This window comes from Lissotriton vulgaris, chromosome 6, assembly GCF_964263255.1.
Source record: "Lissotriton vulgaris chromosome 6, aLisVul1.2, whole genome shotgun sequence".
NCBI classification, from domain to species: Eukaryota; Metazoa; Chordata; class Amphibia; order Caudata; family Salamandridae; genus Lissotriton; species Lissotriton vulgaris.
In genome coordinates, this window is record NC_141694.1 from 212205394 (window position 1) to 212217648 (window position 12255).

A 12255-nucleotide genomic window follows, 5' to 3' on the forward strand; every position below is an offset into this window, starting at 1 on the left:
ATCTGAATTCTGAAGTACTTTCCATGAATTTTAGGTCACTTTTGGTGGCTGGAGACAGATACTTTGACAGACACTTTGACCCTAACAAAAATGCAAAACTTCCTTTCTTCAGCTCAGTATAAGGAATAAAACAAGGGACCATGAATGAACACAGGATGTACAATGCCTAATAAATTGACACAGCTCCTGCTCTCTGTAACTCTTCTAGCAATTTAGGCAAATTTGATAAGACTAAACAGTCAACTGTTGTGTTCAGGTTGGACGTTGAATGATTCTTAATATTGCAAGTGACCCATTAGAGCACAATTGATCACCAATTCAACTGGTGCAAGAAACAGCAAGATGTAAACAGGAGGATGCCAGGAATATTATTATTTTATTATTATTATTCTTATTGTGATCATGTGTTTTAAACTTTTTTAAATCACATTCAGAGCTTTAAAAGAGGAAGGTTCTTACAACCTTCCAGAATAACACTCGAGAAACAATCACAAGCAGCAATAATTATTGAAAAACAGTAACCTTTTGTTGTAGTTGCACGAGGGTGGCCTGTTAGCCTGTGTTGGTAAGGGGTCACATTGCTTTGTGGGTTGTGACTGAACTTCTAGACTATTCAACATTCCACCTCTAGAAGCTGGGTCGAAGCAATATGGCTGTTTTCAGAGAAAAAGTATTGGGTGTTACTGTTAAGTGTAACAGCACAATAAAACAACAGTTACCGTTAAAAAAATGTGACTCTATTCTGAGGTTAGAGGTACATTTCAATCCCTACAAAATCCCCAGATTGCAGTTGCGCCCCTAGTGGAGCTTTCTGAATGGGCTAATAACCAGGTGTAGTGAACCTTGAGCCATCAGAGTTTCTGCAGGTGTGTTTAAGCTGGTTAAACAAGCTGAAATTTATAGAGTGAAAAATGCCTGGTTATTACTGAGTCAAGCAGAGTTAAGTGAGGAGGCACCAAATTTCACATGCAATGCCCAATTTTGTAGTTAAAACTTAGAATAGGAGGTATTCACCGATCTGTAAAATACCTTACCCCATTTACTATTCAGGACAATCATAATCAAGGCTGTTGAACTTAAAGATCTACATTAAGCTTAACCCTTTCGCTGCTTTTGTTGGCCAATGGCCTCCGCGAGCACTACCTCCGGAGTGCTGCGCACATCCCTTGGTCGACGTGGCCCAGACCACTCCTCTAAACCGAATTGCCGCTGAGGTTAAGCGGTTAAGAAAAAGCCAAAATAAAGATGGTTGAACATTATAGTGAAAAAACAAAAATCACCATTAGAAATAAATGTGCAAAAGTACAGTAATAATATAAAATGTTATCAGTCATGTTTTAAAAGCTCCCAATTTACCGGCCTTCCCACTATGTAAGTCTTCGAAAGTCAAAGGACCAATGTCAGGCTTACAAGAAAGGGCCTGTATGTGTAGTTAGGGTTGGTCCTCAGTGTACATTCTTACTTAGAAGTCATATGTCCTGATGTATATGTTGGTGGTAGGCATACTCCGTTGCAATGGTATGCTTACTGCCAAAATGATGCTCCGTTGCCAAATTTCGAAGTGGGCGGAGCTTGGTTTGGCCACTGTGGAGAATGCTCCATCTTTGCTGTGGCCAATGGATTAAGGACCAGTGGAAAATTGGTAACATGTCTGCCCGCCCCGTTAGCTGTTTTTTGCTGCGCATTACAACCAAAAACCCTAGTGAAAAGTGTCAGTAAAAATCAAAATGCCCCCTTACCAGGAGAGATGATACCCATGGTGCCGGGGGCATTCATTTTATTTTCAAAACAAAAAACTACTTTGGGTTTGTGTTTTTTAAAATGCCATATGGCGCTTCCATGTTTGATGGAGTCGTACTGCAAAATTCCAATATATTCACATGAACCGCCTTGCTGACTGTTTCCGAGAATCCTCGAAATGTCCAGAGGGCAGCCAGACATTTCATAATTTGGCGGTTGGACCTCCGCTAGGGCGTCAAAGTAATTTACTTCATTGCCCTGGCGAAGGACAGCCCAACCGCCAAATTATAAATTGAGATCTTAGTTTGAACCATTTTCAGTGATCAAGGCAAAAGGCTTCAGCCATTGAGCACATGTTGAATTTAGAAGCTCATTAACATAGTTGCCATTCCTGCATACATGTAGTTGGTGTGTCAAACCAGTTTCAAGTTCAATGTGGGAAATGTAAATTTTTGTTTGGTTTGTAAGGGTCAAGGTTGTTTTATCCAAACCAATTGTAGTATAGTTTTTCAGGACTTAGTCCACGAAAACTAGTCTATTTGCTTCCAGTTGCCATAAGCTAGTAGCCTCAGCTGATTCTAGGACTTTCTCAGCAGCTTTCACCAGACTTTCAGAGGTAATTTACCCTCCAGCACTCTTCTGAATATATACCTTTGGTATATGGACCAAAATAAAGATGTGCCTTTCGGTACTGGAAGTAAGAATTGGAAACAGAGATTCAACCCAGTGAGAGGTACAAACCCTGTTGATCCTACTTGCAGCAGAAAATGTTATGACATCCTTTTTTGGATACTAGCTGATTTTGGATTGCAGTGTACCAAGGCCAGATTTTTGTGAGTGAAACAAAAATGCTGTTTGTAGGAATTTCAATTTTAATCTGAGTAGGTTTAATTGGAATATCTTCCCACTTTTTCAAAGTGTGATGTAGCTCCAGTTACAGAAGAGTGACCTTTGACACTGAAAGGGTTCCACAACCTTCTTCTAGTGAAAATCTGATGTGAAACGTTTGATGTAAAGTAGCTGCCGTCTGACATCCAAATCCACTCACCACAAAGCAGTAAATCCTAGTTCACTTTAAAGTGCTTTCGGCATCTTCTTCTGGCATTTCCATCAAATGTCCCACTCAGCAGAGGAAATAGAAAATCGGGACTATGGGGCATATTACCAACAACTAGCGATAATTTTTGTCTCTAACTTGTTTAGAGACAAAAATTATCGCCGCACATCGGCGATTTTTATCGCAGATAAACCTTGCTATTAACAAGGTTTATCGCAAATGCGATAAAAAACGGCCGAAATGCATGAATATCGCTGACAAGTCAGCGATATTCATGCATTATCAAGCAAATGCTCTTAGCCATGTTATCCACCTCCCATTGGATAACATGGCTAAGAACTGCTCAGGGCAGGTGTTAGCTTTTGGAGATATTCCCGCTTAGCGCGAATATCTCCAAAAGTTGGTAATAGGAGATAGCGATGTTAACGACTGTTTTCAGTCTCTAACATCTTGGCACGCCCACTTTGCATCTCATTAGTGATAAATATCACTGACATGCAAAGTGGGGCCCAAGATGGTCGCTATCTCCTACTAGCTGTCGCTAACTGGTGTTAGCGACAGCTTGGTAATAGGGAGATAATTTTATCTCCGCTTTCTTGGCTTTTAAAGCCAAAAAAGCGGAGATAAACCCCCTTGATAATATGCCCCTATGTTCCTTCTTGAACGGAACTACATGAAAGCAGTTTTATACGCAAAACTAGTGCAAAGATACCAACCCTATGTGAGCTGGTTCCCACATCCTCCAACAGTGAGGGTTGTCTCCGTAGTGCAGATCTTTCAGCTCACTAACAGGTCCATTCAAAGGTACAAATGAAAGTTATTTTGCCAGCCAAGCCTGTGAATCTATTTGTAGAGCATGAACATGGCTTAGAAGCAAATTATTCCTGATCTAAACTTGTACTCCAGCAATAGTTCTGATAGAGGTAGCCAAGTAGCTTAAAGGTGACATATTATTTCATTTAACTTCCTATATAGTTTGTGTTTTTTCTAGGCTCAAGAGCGCAATGAATAGCTAACATACTTGTATGTGAATAAGCCACTGTTATAGCAGTTAAACTGACAAAGGCCAACTAAGCTTCTGATATATGCACTTTTGAAACTCTGGGGATGATTTTCCTGCTACACAGTTTTCACAACAAACTCCTAGACAACAAGAACACCCTTCCTACTTCTGTTGTCTTACACAGGGCTACCTATTAATACTTTGTCAGTTCTCAGTAGAGTGTTGTGACGTCGAGTCAGGCCAGGCCTATAGAGGGAGGGTTGTATTGGGAAGACAAGGGGGTATAATGTTAGAGCTCTAAAACAAAGACACATTGGCGACATACTAAAACAATTACATTTCCACACAAGAGTGTTTATTTTTTTATAAAAGGCAAAAAAGCGCACTTTTTTTCATAGTTAAAGATCCTGGTTTGGGGACCAAAGTTCAAAGAGATCTGAGCTCTAACATTTTGTATGGTAGTGCCAAAAATAATTTATAAGAGAAACCACTGTAAATATTACTTAGTTTATCAAAAAAACAGCCCTTCTAAAGGTAACCATTTAATGTGTTCAGGCATTAAGACAGAACGCATTGTCGGGTAACTCTTTTTGGAAATGTAGTAGTTCTACAGTTAATATAAAAAATTCAAAATTCACACATGTTATAATCTAAAATGACTGTACAGGCTAAAGTATGTCAATCTACTTATCAGATGAGAACAAATGATCCTAAACAGTAGTCATGAATTCCTATATGCTAGATAAAAGTAGTTATTACACTTGGTATGTCAAAAATCTGTTACATGTTGTTTTATAAATGTTATGCACTATTGATGTGATAAATATAATATATTTTGCTTTATTTTGCTAATATTTTTATTTATTTGTAGTGTTTGAATAAACTATTTACACATATGCGATTTCAAATACATTTATGTGTGAGTGTTTTGTAAATGGGTCGTATAAGTAAATAATGTTTTTGCACTTGAGTACAAACTGACCAATATAAATTCAGTAAGTGGTATTCTGATTCAACCACTCCTACTTCAGTCACTATAACATTGTGGTAAAAGCACTAAATGATACTTACCCTGCATTCCATGCCAGAGCCTTGTTTATTATGGTTGAGTAACTTATTTGAATGAATGGGGTAAATGAGGTAACATAGTTTAGGGATCGCCCGGTGTCACAGCTGCTCCTTGCGACTCCTGGCACTGCCATTGCGTCCCAAATCCTCAGAGGTGACAAAATCAGAGGGGCAGCTCGTCCAAATGGGTTAGTTTGGTCTCCACTTTCCTGGTTTTCTGTCAATATTATTATTCACTATTAGTGTAATAAAATAGAGTACAATTAGCTGGAATATGGCATTGTCTAGCAGCCGAGGTGAATACAAATGCTTTAAAATGTTTGCTGTGTGTGCTTGCAGGTAATAGTGTTTATGTGAGAGAGTGTGTAAATGTATGTGTAAGCATGTGTGTGTGAGTTAAAGTTAAAGTTCTAATGGCTTGTGATGTCACATCCGCTACATTTTGGTGAATTTACGCCCCTGTGGCTACCCTACTCAGGGCTTCATTTATGAAAAGTGACGCATCGCTGCGTGAAAACAGCGATGCGTCACTTTTCACTGCGCACTCCTTGCGACATTCCTGATGCGTCATATTTAATGTATGATGCATCATGTCGCAAGGAGTTACAGATACGTCAGTATTTCAGACGTATCTGTAAGCGCAAAAGTGACGCATTGCTGGAGTGTGTCACAAAAGTGACGCAACTCCAGCAATGCGTCCTTTCACATGGGGAAAGCCCCATGTGAAAGGGCTTGCGTCAGTCTTACGCCTGCTGTGAGGCAGGCGCAAGATTTTGACGCAACAGCGTCCTAAAAGTGACGCAGTGAAATCTCATAGATTTCACTGCGTCACTATTACGAGGCTTTTTGCGGGGGAACGCCCCCTCTGCATACATTATACCTGACGCAGGTATAATGTGGCACAGGGCTTTAAAAAGTGACGCATCTACCTAGATGCGTCACTTTTTAAATATGGCCAACAGGGCGCATTTTTTACACCGCTGGTGCGTCACGAATAGTGACGCACCGGCGGCGCAAAACTGACGCAAGGCCTTCATAAATAAGGCCCCTCAGTATTTATAAGATGGTGGATGTTTTAAAAGGCAAGATTCATTGAAAGATTGTTTTGACTTCTGAGTGCTTTATGGAAATCGAATAAAAAAAAAGTTCGAGCTGCGCAAGCACACGCGTACTCCAAGGTTCATGGTGCATAGAGATAGTGCTTTGCATAGATTTCTAGCGTTGGATAGTGTGCATTGTGAGAACTATTCTTGGAAATCTATGCCTGTTTCACAAAATAATACAATCACAAGTGTGCACAACTTAGCCGTTCATGCCTCAATGAGATAATGCTTGGAATGAACGACCTGCCTTACGTCAGCCTGTTGGAAAAGTTAATCCTCCCACTGGCCACCATGACCATTTGCCAGCCTCCTCTACATGGGATTACCTCTGATACGACATTCGGGTCCACAGGACGGGAGGGGTGTCAAGTGGGAGGCTGTTGGGAGGAGATTGGTGTCTAGGGGATATCTGCTTCTCACCAGGGGTGTTAGGCATCTCCGATGCTTGAGAAAAGGCCTGTGTGGTCATGGGAGGAGTGTGTAGAAGAAGCAGCAAGTCTATTCTGGATGAAAGGGTTGTGAGGAGTTGATGGTTATGATGGGGTAGGTGAATGCTGTGGCTGGTTGGCTGACTGCTAGTGGTGGCTCCTCTGCTGAGGCGGAAGAGCATCGCCCCACTGAGCAGGTAAAAAAAGTAAAAAGTAAAATGATAACTCAATGTTGTCATTTTATTTTTCCTCTTTCCCAGCTGAGTTGGGGTGGCAAATGCAAAAGGAACAGGGGCGGGGCTGCTCTGTTCACAAAGTAGGGCAGGGGAAGAGTGGTTTACCCACTCCAAGTGTGCAGGACGCTTTGGCCGGCCGTCTCGTCATGCGCACTTTGCATGTTATCCATGCAGGCTGCCTTACAGTCTGTGTGGAAACATGCCCACCTCCCATTCTCTGGCTGAGTGTCGAACCACGGCGCTCGGACCAATCACAATGCTGTAGAGCAATATTGTGATTGGCTATTGGGAGGCTGGGAGCCTGGTTCATCCTTTTTCCTGCCCGGAAGTGGGCATAGAGGACCAAGAGGAGGAAGCGGGGACAGGGGATGGCAGACAGGTAAGTGTGTATTTTTATTATTTCTTCATTCATTCATTCATTTATTATTTCTTCATTTCGTTCCTCCATCCCCCACCCTTGCGACCTGCCCCTCTGCCTTCAAATACAAGCCACCACTGGGGAATGGGCAATCTTCAAATGTGAAGTGAGAGGCACAGTGGCACAGTGCTGGATGGACATGGTGAAGGCTTCAGTGGTTCCCCAGTGTGACAGTGGTCAGTCCTCAGTATCGGTTTGTTGCCAGGAGTGGTCCACCTCTTGATCTAAGCAAGCCTAAATGCCGTTATGGCACAGGTCATCGGAAGGATCAAGTGGGGGAAGGAAAGGAAGGGGAACAGCGGGGAGGGAGATCTGTAACAAGAAAAAACGCACTGATAACACCTTCTATTCCTTACTGTCAAATCATGGAATTCATGTAAGCAATAACAGACCCCGAAGTGGTGGGACTTCTCTTATACCTCTAACAAAAATGAATAACCCTTGTAGAGGTTGTTGCTTGGATAGAAGAGTGTGCCTTCTGTGTGGATGGTACTTGCCGTATTATAACTGCAGGAATAAAAAAAAGAACATATAGCCATGTACTCATGAGCTCACTCTTTTTCTGTGGGTACAAAACATATCAACAACCTTGCACCAGACATACACCTTGAACCTGTGCTTATCTAGACTCCACTGTACTTCACAGGGATAGAGCATAGACCTCTACCACTCATACCAACCCCTGTTAAAGATAGCGCCAGAATAACACTTACTACAAGACCTTATAATTCCTCCAAGTATATATCAAAACACTCCTGTGCAACCTCAGCCATAGGACTCGTAATTCAACATGTGGAACTTTATCAATTCAATGAAGTCTTTATTTGGATTATTCATCATAAAAGACAAATTCATCCAATTTTTAAAACTAATACTCCTTCACTTAAAATACATCATGTAAATAGAGAATATTATGCAAAATTCTTACTCCAAATATCATCATATGTTGTTATAAGAGAATAAATACATAATAAAACAGCATCTTAATATATGATAGTTAAAATAGTAAAAAAAACTTTGTGCAGACATAATTTCAATAACAGGTGCTTAAAAAGAGAACAAATGATCTGCCTTATAGTAACAGAACGATACAGATCATAGCTCAGACTTATATAAAGTGGGGCCCAACTGAACTTTATGTAGTACTTTAACCCCCTTTTCATTGCAAATGGCCCATGCCCAACTCAGAAACTTAGTCAGGCCAATCACGATGAGGGCAGTGGTGTCTGATTTTGAGATTCTGCTCGCAACCATCTCTGAACTTGTATTCATAGACGTGCATACTGTTTTAAGCCATTTTGACCTGGGCAGGTGGTAAGCAGGACAAACAAATAGAAAGTGATCTATGTTCTCAACGTGATCCTGTCCGAATATACACTTGTCACTCCTGGCAGAGTTCCATTTACTTGTGAAGCATCTTAATGGCAGCGTGCCTATTCTGAACTGGTGATAGAGCTTCCGATCATAAGGCTTAGTAATAAGATCCCAATAGGCTTCCATAGCGGCCTCGTCCTTGATGTCGAGTAAATCTCTCGACAGTGACTGCCTTGTGTGGGATGAGAATCTCTAGGTTTTGACCATTTCCCAATATGCTGCTCTATAGATCTTTTTAGATGGGAATTCCATATCCTCCGGATGGTCCCATAGATTACTCATCCTCATTCTAGCCAATAGGGACCTGATGTTATTCAGCCATGCGATCTTATGTGATCGGTTCCAGGTCCTTACTTCCAGTAATGCCTTGGCATACAGGGAGAGTTCCGGTGTGGTCCAGAAGCGCCTCCAGAATGCCAGGGGTCTATAGCGCGCTGCATCTTCAATGGTGTGGCAACCCAAGTCAAGAAAAAGCGGTAAAAGGGGCGAGGATTGCAGGAGACCAACTATTGCTCTTACAAACTTATTTTGGGCTATAGTTAGCGGGGATAAATTGCGGAAACACCATAGTTCGGCACCATGCAATATTGCTGGGCTTATTTTGGTGGTATACATTTTTAATATGGGGGCAATGGGCTTGGTTTGGGAAAGCCTGTGTTCCTTAATGAGGGCACCGGCTAGCTGCACATGTTTTAATGCCAGCAACTCGATTTGGGGCTTCCAGCTTAATTTGCTACTAAATATGACACCCAAGTAGGAAAACACGTATGTCTGCTCCAACAGAGCCCCACCCATATGGACACTGGAATTAATGGTTTTAGTTTTATGGAGCACCATAAACTTAGATTTCCCTACGTTGACCACTAGCTCATTTTCACAGCAAAACACCTCAAAATGAGACAGAGGTCTTGGATATTAGCAGGGTGTCGTCCGCGAAAATGAGCAATGGTACTTTCATACCAGCTAACATTGGTGTATCAGTAGGGTGGCTTGAAAAGTACTGGACTACCTCCTTTATAAGTAGTGAAAACAAGGTAGAAGCCAGTACACACCCTTGTCGGACCCCCTTGGACACATTAAATCTGTCAGTGGTCTCTCCCGGTTTGCCCCAGGGAACCTGAGCCTAAGTCGATTCGTGAAGTTTAACCAAAATTGCCACGAAACCTGATGGCATCCCCATTTTCTGTAATACCTTCCACAGTTTCACCCAGGGAACAAGATCGAAAGCGGATTTTAAATCCTCAAATGCCGTAAAAAGCATACCTCCACCCATAACCACCTCCTTCCAATATATTAGGACAAACCTAAAAGCCTGGTCAAGAGTGCTTATGTGCGACCAAAACCCTGCCTGGAGTGGAGTTAAGATGTCAGTATCGGCCAACCAACCCTGTATTCTCCCAAGCACTAGTCTTGCTACGATCTTCTGAACTGCATCTATGAGACTAATGGGTCTATAATTTGGTGGTTCAGAACAATCCCCCTTCTTGAAAATCGGCAATATTTCAGCGCCAGACCAGGTTTCAGGAAGCGAGGCACCATTAGCTATAGCATTTGCTAGAAACTTTAAATATGGGACCCATAGGTCTTTATCTTTAGTGAATAAGTCAGCGGAAATACGATCTGGCCCCGGGGCCCTACCACTCTGGGCTATTTTAAACACAGACTCGACCTCAATGCTAGTAAAGTTCAATGGTTCGTTAATTAAAGTGAGCTGGGGAGCTCCTCGCTGCTATATGTAGACCTGAACTGAGCCTCAAAGTACGTCACCCACTTTTCTGGGTCAATGTGGTTAGTCAGAATCTGCGACTGCATACTATTTCCCCATTTTACCAGGTTCCAGAATTGGGTCACATTCCTCCCATTACATGTGCCAGTAACAGGTTCTGCCATCTTTCTTTGTCCCACTTTCTCTGCCTGTTTCTGTGCTACTTTGTAATTTGCTTGTGCCTCTTTAATGTTACCCTGTTCCCTTGATCTAATAGCCTTCATCAGGGCTTTGTAAACCTTCCTACATGCATTTTTGTACTAAGTGCTTGGCTTCAAAGGTCTAACCTTTCTACAAGAGCTTCTTTTGATGAAGAACTTTTCAAGTTCTTAAACAGTTCTTCATGCACACCCGGTAGAATATCATTTAGCACTTCCTGAGACTTACAGTCGGAGAGTTTGGACAGTGACCCCGAAACCATATCCCTCATCTGAGCTAGTTCACCCTCATTATTAGTAATCCTTGCCCACCGAACTCTTCTCAGGTCGTTGGTAACAGTGACCGCATCAATAACAGAATCACCTTCCCTCTGGGTTGGGCAGCAAAAGCTTCTATTATTGATTTTTAAAACCAACGGATTATGGTCGCTTTCCGGCCTCCTCTGAACCTCCATGTCTAAAACTGTAGGCCAAAATTCAACATTAATAAGAATGTAGTCTATATCACTACTATTTCTACCGTTATCGAAAGTATTTGCACCCATCCTATCGGATGGCAGCCTCCCATTCGCTGCCCTCAGACCCCTTTCCAGGCAGAGGCCCTTCATTTGTAAGGCAGCCTCAGTCCATTTTCTTATGGGTTGTAAGTCGAATTGGAGAATACCCCATGGTACATCCTCATCTTCACTAAGCCTACCATCCTCATGGTCAAGGGGTTCAAAGCAACAGTTGAAGTCACCCGCAATGATCACATTACTAGTGACTACAATGTTTGCCAAATAACTTTCGAGAATTGTGACAACACTAGGGCCCCTGCCACCAAACTGACCCCGAGAGTAGACATTAAATATCGTAAGGTCGAGGCCTTTTGGGGAACTAACCCGTGGGGCCATGATGTCAGGGCTGTCTATGGATAACTCGTCCACCCTTGTCCCCTCAGATTGTCTCTCCCAGCAGGCCAGCCCATCTACTGGTCTACCCCTCAGACCTCATAGTGCAGAATTTGAAAAATTTAGGTAACCTGTATGGTAAACACTGTCTAAGGCCCACGTCTCCTGAAATAAACAAACATCGGTTTCCTCAATGAATGATGACCATTCTGGGGACGTAACTTTTGATGAAATCCCTGCAATATTCCAGGAGGATAGGGTCATGCAAAGTTTTGGGTGACTATTACCCACTTCCTCTATACTATTAAATTCTTCCGTATCAATGGTGTTGTTTGTTGTTGGCAGGCCTTCACTCTGAATGCTAGAAGAGGGGTAGGCACATACACCTGAACTAGCGGGGGCTATAGACACCACACCAAGCTCAAGGGCACTAAAGTTTATGAGCGGATCACCTCCTGTGGCTGTGTGCCCTAGGCCATTAACCTGTATATCGCATGTGTGTGCGACCTGCCTCGACAACAGGGCACCAGGGGAGACTCCCAGGATCCCACCCACTTCCCCTATAACCCTAGGCCCTTCATGATCAGACCGTAATAGGTTGTCACTCCTTCCCAGTCAATCAATATCTTCAAGGGATGAAAGTAAATCAAAGCGATTGCTGGTTGGAAATGGGTTGACTGACGGATTAAGTGCCCTTTTGGGATCCCGCTGTCCCATGGACCGGGGCATTAACCACGGGTTATAAAAAAAGCCCAAGGGGAGTATTTTAATATCGTCTGCTGCAAGGAAATGGTAACCACCAATTTCCAAAATATGGTGTACCAAAGACAGTGATCTAAAGCTAAGTACCACACAATCTCCTACCATGGATTTGCGTGATTGTCCTATCCAGTTAATACGTCACACCCTTTTAAATTCCTCAAGCAACTGGTCTCTAATACCTGTCCATTTACTCAGGAAGTGGAGGGCCTTGTTTCTAAGAGTTGACCAATGCTCTCGGGTATCTATGGGGAGC